Source organism: Convolutriloba macropyga, chromosome 5 (assembly GCF_964194025.1).
Source record: "Convolutriloba macropyga chromosome 5, txConMacr16.3, whole genome shotgun sequence".
In the NCBI taxonomy this organism is placed as follows: Eukaryota; Metazoa; Xenacoelomorpha; order Acoela; family Convolutidae; genus Convolutriloba; species Convolutriloba macropyga.
In genome coordinates, this window is record NC_134472.1 from 46,485,296 (window position 1) to 46,502,628 (window position 17,333).

Consider the following 17,333-nt stretch of genomic DNA (forward strand, 5'->3'; position numbering starts at 1 on the left):
CTTTAGCAGAGCATTGTCAGCTAGCCCACCTGGAGGACGAATTATTACGCGACATATTCACAGCGAACATGATCGACCACGAAATACAGAAAGAACTGTTAAAGACGACACTCACCCCAGAAAAGGCCCTCGAATTAGCAGTTAGCATAGAGTTAGGAATCAGAAGTCAACTAGCCATACACTCAAAACAACTAGCCGACCCTCACCAAAACGCTTTCGTCGGACGCGAGGAAACGATCTCAGAAATATCAAGCTCAAGGTTCAGAGGCTCCAATAGAACGACAACGCCCCGAGGACCAAACAGAGGGAACAACAGGCCAACATTCAACAACAGCAGAAATACACCCCACAACTGTAGAAACTGCAGACAAACATGGGACATCAATCACAAAGCCAAATGCCAGGCAATAGGACAAACATGCCGCAGATGCAACAAACCAAACCACTTCGCAAAAGTATGCAGCTCAAATCTGAACATACCACCAACACAACGCTCCGTAAACGAAGTCGACAATCAGAGCATGGAACAATCGTCCGACGGAATTAACATGATATCCCTACAGGCAGAAATCCACTCAACGTACGGGAATTCAGACGACGATTACTCCGTAAACATGATGGACACCTCAAACGACCCAACCACTCCGTCAAAACTCCACGTACAATACGGACACAGCAAGTTTTGGGTAATGGTAGATTCAGGAAGTTCGACCAGTTTAGTTACAGAACAGATGGCGAAGGACATCGAAGCAAGAGACAGCAACACCTGGTGGAGCCGAACGACAAATCCAGTCCAACTGAAAAGCTACACCATCACCCCCATCAAAAATCTGGGCACTCTCTACTGTGACATCGAATGTAATGGGTGGCGAGCAGGACGAGCAGACATCATCGTGGTCCCCAACAAACATAGAGCCATCTTGGGGAGAGATCTATTCCAACCCCTAGGAAAACACCTCAAACAAAAAGGCTCCCCAAATGCACAAGGTAAGAACATAGATTCAATAGAAATAACGTCAACATGCCCCATTAAACGAGAGGTAGCAACAAAAAATAAAAATTTAACAACCAGACTGGGGCGGTCAAAAAATCATAAGGTAAAATCCAAATTCAAAAGCAACTTCACCCCGGTCCATCAAAGGGGAAGACGCGTACCCCTACACCTAGAAAAACAAGTCGAAGAAGAACTCAGAAGATTACAAAACATCGGACATATCACAAAATTAGAAAAATGCAGCGACGAATTCTACATATCACCAATGGTAATTACAGTCAAAAAAGACAAATCAATAAAACTAGCGTTGGATTCAAAAACGATTAACAAAGCAATCCATAAGAACAAATATCAAATGCACAACATCGAGTGCCTCATGGACAACATCGCCCAATCAATAACACAATCGTCCAACGAAGGACAAATACTATTTTCAACAATAGACCTACGTTACGCATATAGCCAACTACCACTAGATGAAGATACAGCTAACCAATGCAATTTCAACATAATAGGCGGTCAAGCCACAGGAACATACAGATTCAATACTGGTTTCTACGGACTCACAGATATGCCTGCAGAATTCCAAAAGGCGATAGACAAAACATTATTTAACTTGAAAAACACATTTAGCTTCCTAGACGACATCATCATCGTTACAGGCGGAGGTCTGGAGAACCACAAGAAATACCTATTTAACTGCCTCGACAGACTAAACAACGAAAACTTGGCAATAAATTTAGACAAATGTCACTTTGCCAAAAGCAAAATAACATGGTTGGGACACGAGATAACAGAAAAAGGAATAAAACCCGTCATTTCCAAGACACAGGCAATAAAAAACCTAAAGCCACCAACAACTCACAAACAACTTAAATCATTTCTTGAGAGCGTACACCATCTCACTAAATTCATACCCAACCTAGCAACACTATGCCGAAGCTTCAGAGACCTACTACAGAAAGATACAAAATACATATGGACGGAAAACCACCAATCAGATTTCGAAACAATAAAAAACAACATCGAAAACTTAACAGAAAACAATCACCATGACGTCGAACGAAATACAAGAGTCAAAACTGATGGGTCACGATCAGGTCTAGGAGCAGTACTAGAGCAAGAAACATGCAACGGATGGGAGACAATATCTTACGCATCACGGTTCCTAAACAAAGCAGAAGAAAAATACAGTATCAACGAGCTAGAATTAATAGGTATCGTATGGGCACTAGAACATATCAAACACTATTTACTGGGACACCACTTCTTAGTACAAACCGACCACGGAGCACTATTATCCATACTTAAAGAACGAACTAGTAAAATACATCAGAGCCGCCTAACACGATGGTACGATAGACTAATACCATTCAACTTTAACATCGAACACATTCCGGGCACAAAAATGGGACTAGCTGATTACCTGTCACGAAATCCATCAGAACCCGCAAAACCACCGAACGAATACGACGAAAATTTCATAATAGCAACCAATAGATATTATACGCGAAACGCTAAACATACTGAGAAAAAGGGGTAGACCCAGAAAACAACAAGTTCAACTAGCTATGAACAACCAAACGGAAACGTCCAACGATTCCACACTAAACAAAAATAATAGAACGAAAACGCCCAACGATTCCATATTAAATAAAAACAACAACATGGAATCACCCAACGATTCCACGCACACTAACACAAACAATAAACACACACGATAAAAAGGCAGGCCAAGAAAAGCCATAAAGGAATTACAGAACTGCCACAAGAAATCACAAGACACAAGTCAAAAACACGTCACAAAGACAATTAAACCGTATACGGCAAGTAATTACAACTTGCGCAGTGCACAAAACTTAAAAAAAACGGATTTCAACACAGCAAATCATGACGTCAGATCAAACCAACAATTCGCTCACAACACAATAGCGGAAGCGCATTTGCCATTTATCTCGCCTAACACACAGCAGCCCCCTCTAAATACACTCAAAAACTCTATTCAACAAATGAACAACCCAACCAACGAACAAACAAATCAAAGTACGGGATCACCCTCTCCTAAAAAGACCTTCTCAATGACCAGCTTCCTAAGCCCACCCCGTAAACAAGCAACAATAGGCACAACATCAGAAAAAGAGGAACAGCTACCAAAACCCCCCGACGACATCTTCAACACCAAACTTATAGCCGCCATGACCAACCGCGATACCGTACTTCGTGAAGTACGCGACTGCATCCAATCTGGGGACGAACAACGATGCAAGAAACTCAGCAAACAAATCCACGCCAAGTGGAGGAGTCTAAGCGTACACAACGGCTGCGTACTATTAGACAACAAACTCGCTATCCCCAACAGCCTCATTGAATCGGTCATAGATGTATTACACTCCACACATCCGGGAGCTTGGGGCATGACCGAGTTAGGACAACGCATATGGTGGCCCTTCATTAACCAAGATTTGATAAACAAATCCAAAACATGTCGACCCTGTACAGAATTCGGTAAGAATTTAAAAAGCATAAATCCCAAAAGCCACTGGGCACCTTTACCACAATGCTCAGAACCAAACGAAGAAATTCAATTAGACTTTGGGGGACCAATATTTGACGGACAGGGGAGAGAAGTGTATTTCCTCGCATGCATAGACCGCTTCTCAAAATTCCCCACTCTGAAACTAGTAACACATGCAAACGGCCCAAACATAGAAAAATTCTTAAACAAATACATCGCAGAACACGGTGTACCACGCAACATTAGACTCGACCAAGCCCGCTGCTTAAAGGGTAATAAAGTAAAACTCTTTGCGCAAAACACAACATAAACCTAATTTACGCACCGGCCAACAATCATCGCCCCATCGGTCTGGTAGAACGCCTTATACAAACCGTCAAACGACGACTAGGATGTATTAAGCTTGACCCCAACCAACGACCATTCAATATTAAAAACGCCCTAAGAGGCATATCTTTCGAACTACGAATTTGTAGGAAGAAATACTCTAAACTATCACCCTTCGAAGCTTACTACGGTAGAAAACCAAATACAACCCTATCGAACATAACAACAAAACCAAACAAAAATAATCTAAGGTGGTCAAACACATTTAAATATTTAGACGACAACATCATAGGCGACGAGGAGCTGATATCAGAGGAAAGATGGTACGACGAAGATCTAGACAGGGAGGCAGAAGTACAAGAGGCCAAGACAGGAGGCAGAAACTCGAAGACGCTAAGAGCGACAACAGTGAGATACCACGAATCTTCACGCTACCATCTACCAGCATCCAACAACCACTCGCCCGACAAAGTCCACGCCTCCAACTCGCCCGTCGAACACTAGCTGCCCAGAGAAACAAAAAACAACTACAAGGCATATATGAAGTTATACCGGAAGGAGCCGCCCTAGTAAAGACGACCGACACAACTCTCACCATAAAAGTACCAGGACAACAGGACACTGTACTCAACAAATCAGACGTTGCAAGACTCGGGACAGCAGACCAACGAAAGATACCCCTCATTAATTTTGCCGCACGCAAAACAGTTTGCAACCCCCACAAAAAACTCATCGACAACATGGAACAACACGCAAAGGAACAAAGACAAAAGATACTGGGACAGCGCAACATCAGAAAGAGAGACACTCAAGCTACTAAAGCAGACAGACATATCAAGTCAAACCTATCAAAAGTCAACAGAATCAAGATCCCGAAAAAGAAGTCATACACTCCATTATCACGAAAAAGCTCCCCCAAGAAACGAAAAGATTCAACAGCCTCCTCTCAAGACTCCAACCAGGAGGACAACATGTACCAAGAAACAGACGACAGCCAAGACATGTACATGGCCAAAAACATAGGTCAACCTCCATCACCCTCGGACCCCAACGTCAACATCGTTGCTGACCAACAAACACGCGACTCTAAATCAGGCAAGGACAAGACCCGCAAAAGCACTCGACCAAAGAGAGAAACAAAACGCTACGGAGACACTACAACCCTCGACTTCCTTGACTCATCCGACGAAGAGCAGCCACCGCATAAGAGGCACGCGACAAGCGTCGCATCATACTCACCACCGAAAACAACAATGGGGGACGCGCCAACATCACCAGCCAATAGCACAATTCCAGTAACCTCAACCAGCCGCAACAACATAACAACCGGACCAGCCCTCCAATCGCAGAACGAAATAAACATGGTGTACATCGGCGATAACGAGGCCGAACAAACTAATGATGACAACGAACGTCACCTCCAACCCCACGAGCTCTAATTCAATATGAGCATCCAAGAAAGTACATCTCAGAAAACTCAAAACAAACTTTGCTTTCATAAAAACTTTAGTAGAAACTTGATGATCTATATATACTATATTTCCATTTATTCAATTCCATTTGTTAACATATGTACCCTAGTTAACCAACCTTTCTGTTAAACTTTCAAAATTTTCTCTCTACAGGGGGAATGTGGTACCCATATCACACCCCATCATTTATTCGGTGCAGTGAATTAATACTACTTATATCGCAGTACATATTTAGTATCATTGTTACCCATACTCTCAATCGTCCGACGATTGACTATTACTTCAGTGACAGGTAGTTCGTGACCTTGGTCACAACTAATACACTAACTGCGAATTGGCTAAGCGCAGTTCTGCCTTAACGTTTGAATTGAATAGTTGTCACTGACTCTCTTTCATTTAACGACTTTCTTGAATATAGCTATAGGCTTTATCGATACGTCCATCATCATTATCATCGTACTAACGCTAGGCCCCTTAGTAGTACGACAGATTGTATTGTGAAGTTTTTTTCTCCTCATTTGGTAGACGATCAGGTCAAAAATGCGGATGGGCGGGGTCGGAACATTATGAGCAAACGCACGTTACCAAGCCGCCTTGTTCCTTAAAGTTAGGTTTAAGGATTCAAAAGCAACAGTTCGATTTTCATTGAATAGTATGGCACGGCTATCGAAGCTGTTGCTGTGCCGTGGCTCAGATACAACCTCGGAAGCCTTCTGACATTCTTTGACTGATTTTTTTTTGGTTGATATCTCAGGCTGATCTTTTTGTTAGATAGCAATTATGATAGTCAACTAATATGTCAACTAATTTACAAATTATTATTAATGTACAACTATGAATTTTGCTTCAAAAACTGGTTTTGCCAATGAAAACTTATATGCTATCATATTGCCGTGCTTGGCTTTGGAAATAATAAAGAAATTGTTTGCATGATGAACAGTTCTGTAAGAGTAATTCAGAAATGACGTCATAGAACGAGAACAGCCTCGTGGTTCTCGAGTTGTGACATGATATATACATAATATAGGCTGACAGTCCGCATGTTAAATAATATTCAATGATCTCTCTTTGTAATCTGACCCGCATAGGTTATCGATCAGTTTTGGTTGTTGGACTAACTTATCGTCTATAACTACATATAACTACGTTTGTCAAATAATTTTTTAGGCTTTCGATTGAATTCTAGTAAACGAGCTTAAATGGACACGTAATTGCATTAGACCAGTTACAAAAACATTGAAAATATCCTTTTGATCGCAAGAGCAGCAATTAAATTTTTTTCATTTCAAAGCAAATACATTTTGTGAGTTCAGATTTGTCATCTTCTTTGTTCTTTCTTTTCAATAAAATTGTAATATTGATCATTTAATTTTTCCTTTATTCTGAATAAACCGACTTTTGTTTGAAATAGATTCTCGGAAACTTTTGCTATATTTCAAAGCAGTAGTATTTGTCGGATATTTTGGCGCGAACGTTGGTCATTTTTTGTCGACCAGCATATGTGTTTTGCTATATTTTAAAATATAAGATGACGCAAGGTGAAATTATTATCAAGTATTTCCTAAAGAAAGGTTTTACAAAAAGAAAATTTTCTGCTTTATTTTGTTCATGGATCGAAAAGAAAAACTAAAAGTTTGAAAGCAATTTATACAACGATTGAAAATGAGAGCTCTGTTTTTTGACAATCAGTGTGTCAATAATTTACATATTCTGATATTGTTCTTTCCCTCTTTGTAGTTGATTTACAGATGATTTAGTAGATGCTGTAGATGATTTACAGTTAGTGCATGGGATTTTTAACGGTCGTGCGATCGTCAGGGTTTTTAAGAAACCAGGAAAAGTCAAAAGTAACATATCATTGCAAGTATGACAGCAGGATTTTTTGCAAAACGTATTTGCAATTGATCCGAGACATTTCTCAGAACATTTTGAAAGGCACCAATGCTCACCAATGTGCAATAGCACGTAAGGTTTCGACCCCGCTCATCCGCAATTTCGTCTCAATTGTCTACCAATTAAAGCAGAAATGGACTGCATCTAAAGAAGTAGATCAAACTTTGTTCTTAATACATTCATACCACTGAGATCAAATTATTTATTTTCTTATATTGAACACTCGAGGAAATTAAACGATAGACACGAAATCAACTAGCGTGCAATTTATCAAGTAGAAAAAAAAACAATTTAATAAATTGAACAATTAAATTTATCAACAAACAACAAAAGGTGAGATTAAAAACTCAATATCTATTCCAATTTCGAACCGAATTCAAATTCTATTTTATTTAAAGATGAAAAACAGAAGAGATCCTGAATGAAACTCCAGCCCAAAAATTCTGCTAGCCCAATACAATTCCAAAAATTAAACCAACTGAAGAGGCCCACAAGATTGGTTTTAAGGCAGCAAGGACATTAAGTAAATGGGATGAATTTACATGTCGACAATATATTTTTGAAAGGAAAAGTGTTTTGAAAAATCTGTTAAGATTTTTAGACACAATTTAAAAACCAATTGCGGTCGAAGTGACTCAATCAGTAGTTTCAATTATGCCTCTTCAAAGCAACTAAATGCGCCGCAATCAGAACAATTGATAAGTGAAATTCCAAGTAACCAAATTTCGATTAAACAAAGTGAACTCTTAGATTAAATGACATGAAATTTGAATTAGCAACCAATCTAAGTGAAAATTTTAATTCAGATTATATGCTTCAAAATTGTCTTATGAATTTTAAAAACTGAGATTGAAGGGCAAAACAGCAAAAAAAAACAACAAAATTTGTCCGAACAGAAAACTCAATTTATTATTTTTTATGCCATTACTGCAACCCACGAGATCTTTCATTACTCAGACTGTTAAAAAACCGTGGAAAAAAATCTATACCAAAAACTCAAAAAACAGAGTTTCAAAAAAGTATCCAAGTTTTCAATACAACCAAAGACAAGGAAACAATATCAAATTGTTAGGCCTCGTAATAACTTTAGAGAGGTTGTTCTGTATCGGCAATTAGAAGCAACACAAAAAAGAACACAAATGTATGAAGTTTTTTAGTAAAAACGTGTCCAAAGCAATAAAATCATTGGTTGTCCGCACAACAGACAACAGTAGATAATCACCATATAGACAAATATCGCATTTTTCAACTTTTGTAATTTAAATTGTGATAGAATTTGAAAAACGATATACGTATCTACCCAAAAAATATGGTTAATAATCTCATAATATGTTTTTTGTTTCATTAAAATGAACAATAGTACGAATGGAATGACTGGCAAGAAAACAGTTTTAAAACTTTTTACATTATGCAAAAAGACATTATTTTCAGTGAACATCTAATTTTTACTAAATAACAAAAAATATATCCAGAATCAACATCTATCCAGTTTTCAAGCTAACGGTCAAATTGTAAGAACTCTCATGTAACAAAATTTTTTTTGCTCCGCTTGCTTGGTTTCTAATTATTTTTTTAAAAAACTCAATTTGAATTTACATAAGAGTGCGCTGTAGACGTAAACAGAATTGACTTCCGAACTCACTTATAAATTTGAATTGAGATCAAAAATTCAACTGGAGGCAGCCCAAGCTGGGTAGCCTAAGACACGATTTAGATGTGTTAAGTTTGTGCACGGAATATACCAAACCCCCTGACACGAGTTAGATGTGTTAAGTTTGTGCACGGAATATACCAAACCCCTGTACTATAAAATTAGTTTTCAAACCAAAAAAACTTAGACTCAATATGCGCAAAATCACGTATGTAAATTAGTTATCAAACCAAAAAGCCATGTTTTTCTAGAAATTTTTGGTAATGAAATTGGAACAACACAAAAATTCAAAGAAAGTTTTATAGATTAGATATAAGTCGACAAACCAATATTGGGGGGTAATTATTTTTTAAACAATTCCGTGTCTTTATACAACTTTTTAAAAGATTTTGCCATAAGTAGTTGGTTTTTAAAGCAGTCAGAACATTTGTTGAGTCCGAAATATACAAATGAGTACATATTTGACCAAAGTATAAAAATGAGTAAAGATCCAAATACATTTTAACTTTTCATACGATATTGTTTTGCTTCAATTTCATATCTACTTTTAGCTATCAGTATAAAGAGAAAACCGTTCTGAGTTACGCCTCATGAATAAATTGCAAAAAATTTGGTGTTTGAGATTGAAGCGCTGGACAACAAAAAACAACTAAGGGTCAGAAAACAAAATTCACCAATTTTTTTTTAACCATTAGTGTCCAATCAAAAAAATCATTGGTTATGGACTCAAGCCAATGATAATTTTCTTCCATTCCACCACCGAAAGCAAGGAGACCTTTCATTTTTCAGATTATTAAGTTATTAAAGAAACTACAGAAAAGTCTTCTATAGTCAAAACTCAAAATTTTAATAAGTTTTCACGGAAACGAACAGCAGTTTCAATGCAATCGATTCCCCTAACTATAAACTGTGAGCACTATTTTCGTTCAAATTCACCTCGTGTGCTTTTCAGCGAGACTTGTCGGCTTTGGGACTCACTACCAGTATAACCTAAATAACGAGAAAAATAATGCGTAAAATTTTCTTGAATACTTCAATGTCAAGTTCAACAAAGTCATTAGTTGCGCACACAACAAATCAGGCAAAAGCATATTTTCACTATTGAAACAAATGCGTCTCAGTTAGCATACTTTGCCCGAAACAAAATGAAACAACAGTCAAATAATTGCAAATACAAAAAGCTAGCTCTAAAAACCAAAAAATCCACATCCAAATTCAGACCTAATTTACTCTAAAGAACCACGATGAAACAAGAACTACCCTGATATTGCTTCAGTTTTTAAAAAGATCCGTAATTATTGAAAATAGTAAGATGATTGAGCACACACGAAGTGTCCCTTGAAGAGGACGAAACTTTGAAAAAGGTTTTTAATTCACTCTCTACAATGGACGGGCTCTTTAGTGATGCCACTCACAACTCTCTATGATAACTATATCAATCGACCAAAATTGACTGATAAAAAACACAGATGACTATATAGTTCTTTCCCCACTAATGATGTCGGAACAACAATTAACCCTTGACAACATTTGCTCAAGGACAATTTTTAAAGGTACTGACAAAATAAATGCCATGGTATAAAGTCTTCGAAAATATTACGGGAAGTGATAAATATCTTTATTAACCTTATAGAACGATCTTTTAACCTGAATTGTTACCTTAGAAATGTTGATCAACAAATTCTTAGATGTTGACAGTTGTTGTATTTTTTGCATGTGATATAATTTTAAATTAAGACTGAAAGATCTAATGATCAGATGTTTGTTGATAGCTGATTTTGATGAACAACACTTGAGATCTTATATAATAGATACTCTCTAATTACTGGGAGGTTTTTTATCAATTGACTTGTGATAAAAGTTAGATCTTTATTTGAATGAATTTCTCAAAACGGGCGATGTGTGTTTTAATTTTTCTGTTGTTAGAATTCATTTTCAGCACAAAAAAGGGTTATTGTTATGCTTTTTAAAATAGTTTGTTTCGATTCGAAAATTGTAATAAACTATTTCTGTATAAAATTTTATGGGGTAGAAATGACAGATGTGATCCTTTTTGAATATGGAAGAGAAACGAGTCCGATATGATTGAGCATTCTCTCTATCAAGTAGATGGTGCCTCACCCTCAGTAAACAATCGGCTAAATATTTCAAACATAACTGGGCGGGGTTGTGAAAAGATCCATCATTATGACATTTTGTCATCTTGCTTTCATTATTTGAAAACTGCTAGTTGCTTTGTTTCCCGTCAAATGCCGGTTTTTAAATTTAAGTCACTCTAGATCGCAATTTCTCTTTTTATGAAAATTCTTGAATGGACAGTTCACTGCTGCTTTGTGTTTATTTTTTGACATTCGGCGCCATTTTTAGACGCTTTAAAAATATAGTTTTTAAGAGACCCGCTTATTTGAATTTCATTAGCAAAAATGTCACAATATTTGCTTTTTAGCTCAAAAAACTTTAATTATTTTATGTTCCGATTTAGAAAACGACAGCAAATTTGAGGGAGGAAGCCAAATGAAATTATGAAATTTTTGTAACCAAAGAGAAAAAAGATAACAGCTGAAGTTAATTACTTTTTTAAACAAAAATCACGGAGGAGGGGGACAACTAGAAAAGTTTATGCTTATCCAAGAGTCATGAAGCGCGTGATCAAACGTCAAACAATTTATTACTTTCTGGGAAACGTTTCAGCACTTGTCAGCGGAGCTTTTCTTGGTAATCGGGCAGATTTCGGGTATATGTCTCTTTATTTACGAATAGGTTTCTGGTCGGCAAGTAAAATTCAGACAAGTTAATTCGCTCTCAAGCTGAGAAAGCTCGCTGTACTCAGGTCGGTAAAAATGATTAGTTATATTTAAGCAAATCTTAATTTAATACCACCCCTCGCTTTACGGTTGGCCATAAAAATTCTGTCAATATACGTGCGTCATTAGAGTTGTGGGTTTATGGAAACGAAGCAACCGGAAAAGTTGTGTTATGGCTACGAGTGCCATGGTCGGGGTTCAATCAGCCATAGCTTTAGTGGTTTGAGTGAAAGGAAATGAATGAGGGGAGGCAAAGTTAATTAGCAAGGTTACCTGGATTATAACTAATCCCTCCAAATTTTACCCACCCCTCAATTTCACCCAGGCCCAACAAGTTCGCCCAAACTCTGCGTCCTTCAACATATGATACGGGAAGCCGATTCTTTTCCAAGGGGAGCATGCATTAATATGTCTGGTGGTTATGAAAATTTACGGTGCATTCTGTAATGAAATCAAAGTGAACTTTCTATATCTCTCCAATCGCTCTGCTAGTTCCTGCCCATCCGAAGATAAGTTATGAGTTTATTGTCCACCGACAATTACGTACTTGGGAGGTCCATAATTAGCATAAAGGAAAAATGTAGACTCTATAATCTGCAAACATGTCACAGGCCACACCCCGCATATGAGAAATAAAATTCACTAAATTTTTGCGATCAAAATGACCAACATAGAATGATGAATAATTCGTACATATTGGTTTTTGATATTTTCTGATTTTTAACTTAAGTATTTCAGCAACAATGGAATATATGATCGGAAAAATTTATTAGGATTTGCTATAATTTTGCTTCTGATGCTTCTGTCAATTAAAGAAAAGAGCAGCCAAAACAAACATTAAAAGGCAAAGATAGTATCAAACTAGACTGATTGGAAAAACTTGCTAGACCGCGAAATATGCAGTCCGTCTTATGCAGGGTAGTCTAGTCTGATAAAAGACAAATCGAAGGCAAGAATATATGCCTAAGACCTGTCGAGTGCTATAAGTCTCAATTGAAAGTTGGGGGCTAAACGTGTTAATTTACAAAATATTAATATAAAAGTTACAATATTACTAATTACCAAATTGTTAGGAGTGAGCTGAATCAGATTGGGTAGGTCCGCAGTTGTGATAGTCAAGTGATAGCTCTGAGTTGTTGAAGTCGAAATATCCTGGATAATATACTTTGAAAGAAATTATAATAGTTCTGAACTTGGAATTTGTTTGTCTTAACTTTTGTTACCTTTGTTATTTTGCTAGAAATGTTGACAACCAGGAAGAAGTTTTATCAAGGAAAAAGGGAAAGCCGTTGTCTGAGGCTGTAACTGGTTCAATAATAATCTCATCCCGCTTCTCTATCTCAATATTTTCGGTGAAGCATTGGGCTGATAGGGGGAGAAAAACCACGTTCACGTCAATATTGAAACGGTTTCCTAATTTTCCTATTGGCCGAGAAATTGAGAGAATTAACTCTGCTCATCTCATAAAATTATTATTGTTTTTTTCCTTTAAGAAATCTTAAAAAAGCGGAAACTTTTTGCCTGTTTCATCCTTGCGTAGGCGCCTGATGTCTTCCTTTCTGCTAGATTAAGGGGAGGTTTTTTTGGGGGGAACTATTGCTTTTCCCCTGATGCACCTGTATCGCTCTTAGCATCTTCCCTGAGTTGCAAATGTCACTCAAAAAGCAGGGAAATTGAGCAGTATTACGGGCGCCTACTTAAATTTAGTTCAAGTTCCAGTTTGAGTTTGGTCCTGAATGATCCAGGCCTAAAGTTGAGGCTCGTTTAGTAATTAGAAATTAAAGGCTCAAATGTTATTATATTGTTAGCCTAAGCGCGCGTTAATTTGTTTGGCGGGTGCTAAGAGTAGTGGTAATTAACGCGTTAAAGTATGCGATGGATATGCCGGATTAATCATCCGCTCTTAACTTAATGATTCTAATACTACAAAAGCGAAAAGTAAAAACAGAAGTTGCAAAACAGGGGAGGTTGTCAAAGTGAGCTTTCCTAACCATTTTTTCTACAGAGAAAAAATGAGCTTTCCTAGCATTTTTATCTACAGAGAGAGAATAACATTTGGTAAAAGATTTAATTTTTCAAGTGCTCTTTTGATTTTGAGTTGACCCTTCTTAGAAACCAAATACAAGTTTACAGCATATCTTTTATATTTTTTAATAAATTCTCCAAGATTTTTTGTGCAATTTTAACAATAATGGTTTTCTCTCGAAATTTTGAATTTTGCAAGATTCTTGTAATATGTCATCTGCGTAACTTCGAATTTCCGTACATTTTTCATCATAATCTTAAAAGTTCATGATATATCGAACTACATTATATAACGTATCGAAAATAATTAAACGATTAGAACACATCTTATAATTTGCTCATAATATCTCCCAAATAGGATTTAAGAATTTGCCTTAAAGCGCCTTAGAGGATATTAAAGAATATACTGTCCAAAAAAGCTGTATTAAATTTTTTTGTGAGAGTTAAATAAATCAAATATGAGTTTGTTATTATATTATTTCACTAATACGTTCTTTAGTTTTTCAATGTGGCTTACAAAAAGTTATGTTTGCAATTTAAAGTTACAATTTGTTTATCTTTCATTTATTTCATTTATTGCTGATGTTCACAAAATGGAATCCTTATATTACAACTCATTTTCTTATCTACCGCGTAGGATAGTTTATATCTATTTCTGGGTCAAAAAATAATCAAGCAATGGGAATACATTTGTTAGTAAGTTTGTTGAAATAACTGAACCTCGGCACAACCAGGAGAATTTTCCGTTTTCATCCTTGGTTTTCTACTCTCTTTAGACTTCCTCTTTACATATTAGTGGAAAAATAGTTTTTTGCAAGAGACATAAAGATATAGATAAGAAATTCTTTCAACTTATCTATCAAGTACCTTAAACGATACAAAGAAGCAATCAGAGAGGGATCTGTGAACTATATAATATGATCACTTGGGACTGATCCCCAACTGAGAGAAGTATTGTAATTTTTGCGCATACAAAATGCTCAAAATGCTGTTCGTTGTTCAAGAATTGCTTAATACAAGCGAGTGGAAACTTTTGGAAGATTAATCAGTTTTTAAAGTGTTGAAGCTAATCTTACGTATTTACTATGTAAAAAAAAACAGAACAAACTTGGGCTGTGCAAGTTGGACCGAAATATAGCTCGATTTGTACTGCAAACAAAAAGGAAACTTGCTTTGCAGAGGGAATAAATCGTCAGAAATTCTAAGAATGAAACACAGAAATTATTGGTTGGAAGGACCCAATCTGATTTCAGCAAAAACCATGAACGAAAGGCTTCGCATAAACCGAAGGCAGTTCTGGCTAGGAAATCAATATTGGATTCTCTCAAAACACTAAAATTAAAATTCTGAAAGCCCCATCAGTATGAAAGAATATGACTGTATGTTATCGGTAAGAAAATCACGTTTGGAGGGATTACTTTGTGTTTTCAGTAAACATATAATAGGTGAATTAATAAAAAGAAACGACAAAAAATAACAGAAAAAACAGAGATCAAAAAACTATAATTGTGCTTTAGAGACTTGGCCATTTTTCGGATGTCTTCATCTAGTTAGAAACGTACTTGCCTGCAAGCTAAAGATTACCAACGGCAGAGATAGAAAATAATATATAAAGAATCAAAATTTTTTGACAAATCTTAATGCGGGGAGAATCAAAGCAACTTTTATTGGGAAAACTAGATTTACCAGGGGTTTTCGTTCTGCGGGTGGTCGGAGCGAAGAAATTTTAATCATTAAAAAACGATGTTTTCTTGATGCAAGTTTGTCCATTTCTGGCTACTATTTAAAAAAAATTAATGTTTCTAAGCGCCATGACAATCTTAAATACAGCCTTAAGGGTGGTAAAAATTATGCATGAAAAATTGAATTTAAAAAAGGAACTGAACAGAAAATTTGCTTAATTGTTAATATAGCAGAGCATTTTCTGTCCAAAAGCTTGCAGAGAATGTTGGAGAGCATACAATGGAGTTATGTTTGAGGACCGACTTTGGTATGCACAAGAAATGCTGTAAAAATCTTAAGAAATAATGCAAATAATTGCTGCTGTTCTTATTTCTATATTGTGCCGGTCAGTCAAATATATCAGGTAAACTTTGCCATAATGTCTACTTGAAACCGGAGCTAGGATGAAATAGGATTACTATGGTTTTGGTAGGCTAGCAGTGGAAAGAATAAAAATGTCAAGAAAAAAATTAAGTTTTCAGTAGAAATATTGAGTTATGAAATAACTTTAATAATTGAGATGGGTAGCAAGGACAAATTACCTGTTAGATTTCTTGCGAAGTGTAAACGGAAGTGAAGAAAAGAACACAAAGGCTGTTCAAAAATAATTGCGCAGAAAAAAACTGATTTGATGAAAATATAACTCTCTGAATCTGAGACTTTTGGGAACGCTCCCTCAAATCTTCCAAACCTTTGTTCTTCACGCCCAATTGGTTTCAAATTGTTTCTGGTGACTCTTTGTATAAATGCAAAACAAATGCGAAAACAGTGAGATTTCTCCGCTAATTGAAAGCCGTTTAATTTCTATTTTTAGAACAAACGAAAAGAAGCAATAACCTTTTGGTAAATTCATGAAAGAAACAATACTTTTAACAGAATCTTAGTTCATCTAAAACCGCAATTAAATATGAAAAATTTATATTTGTTATCTTTCAATTTCAAAATATTAACTCTGGCAATATTATTACAAGGAAAAGGGATAGAATGATCTGAGTTTCCCCCCGTTTTTCGCTCAATCGGTTAATATTGGGGACTGTTGGGGTTGTTTGAAAGGCAAAACTGCTAGCTCCTTAGTGGAAATGGGGTCCACGTGGCAGAGGTTGGGCAAAAGTTCACAGCTTGCAGTTTGTAGGCAGGCATGCATGTGCTTGTACTGGGATTGAGGAACATGAAACGTTTATATAAGATAAGTTACATCTTGTGGCTGACCTTCTACGCCGACCATTGCACTTATACGTCAATTTAAAAAATTCTAAGTGGAACGAAACGTTATTTATCGCTGATAAAGACCAGCAAAAATGAATACGATGAAGCATAAGATGAAACATCAGAGGAGAGAAGAATACAAAAAATTGGGAGAACAAGCAGAACGAATTAAAAGAGAAAAAGAACATTTGAGCGAAGCAGTTGGTTCTTAATGAGAAAGATTATGACTTCTAGTGTGAAAGAATGTAGTTTTGTAGTTGCAGTGAGTGAGACTGCAAAGTTAATCAAAACTGTTGGTTGCAAAGTTCTATGCCGGAACATAGCTACTGGGAGGCATAACTTATTGGAGTTAATTGAGTTAGGAAGTCAGATGAATTAGATTTGGATACTTATGGACAGATTGTTTGAACTCGTTTGCATTTGTGTGGACCATTATTTAGTTTTGATAAAAAAAGTACTCTTGGATTGCTGAATTTACTCAATTATTTGTTTCTGGCTATAACTTCACCTGTTGCTGTTTTTACATTTGTTGGTTACTATTTCAATTATCTGGAGTTAAGTTCTTATCCAACCAAGAGAACAATTTTTTTTGGGACAGCAGATTACACTCCCAACAATTAGACGAACCATCAAACAAATCATTTGGAATATTGGCAGAGTTTTGGGCGCTATCCAGTCCCTAGATAAAATCTTTCGATCGGCAAAAAAAAACAAAGCTGTACAG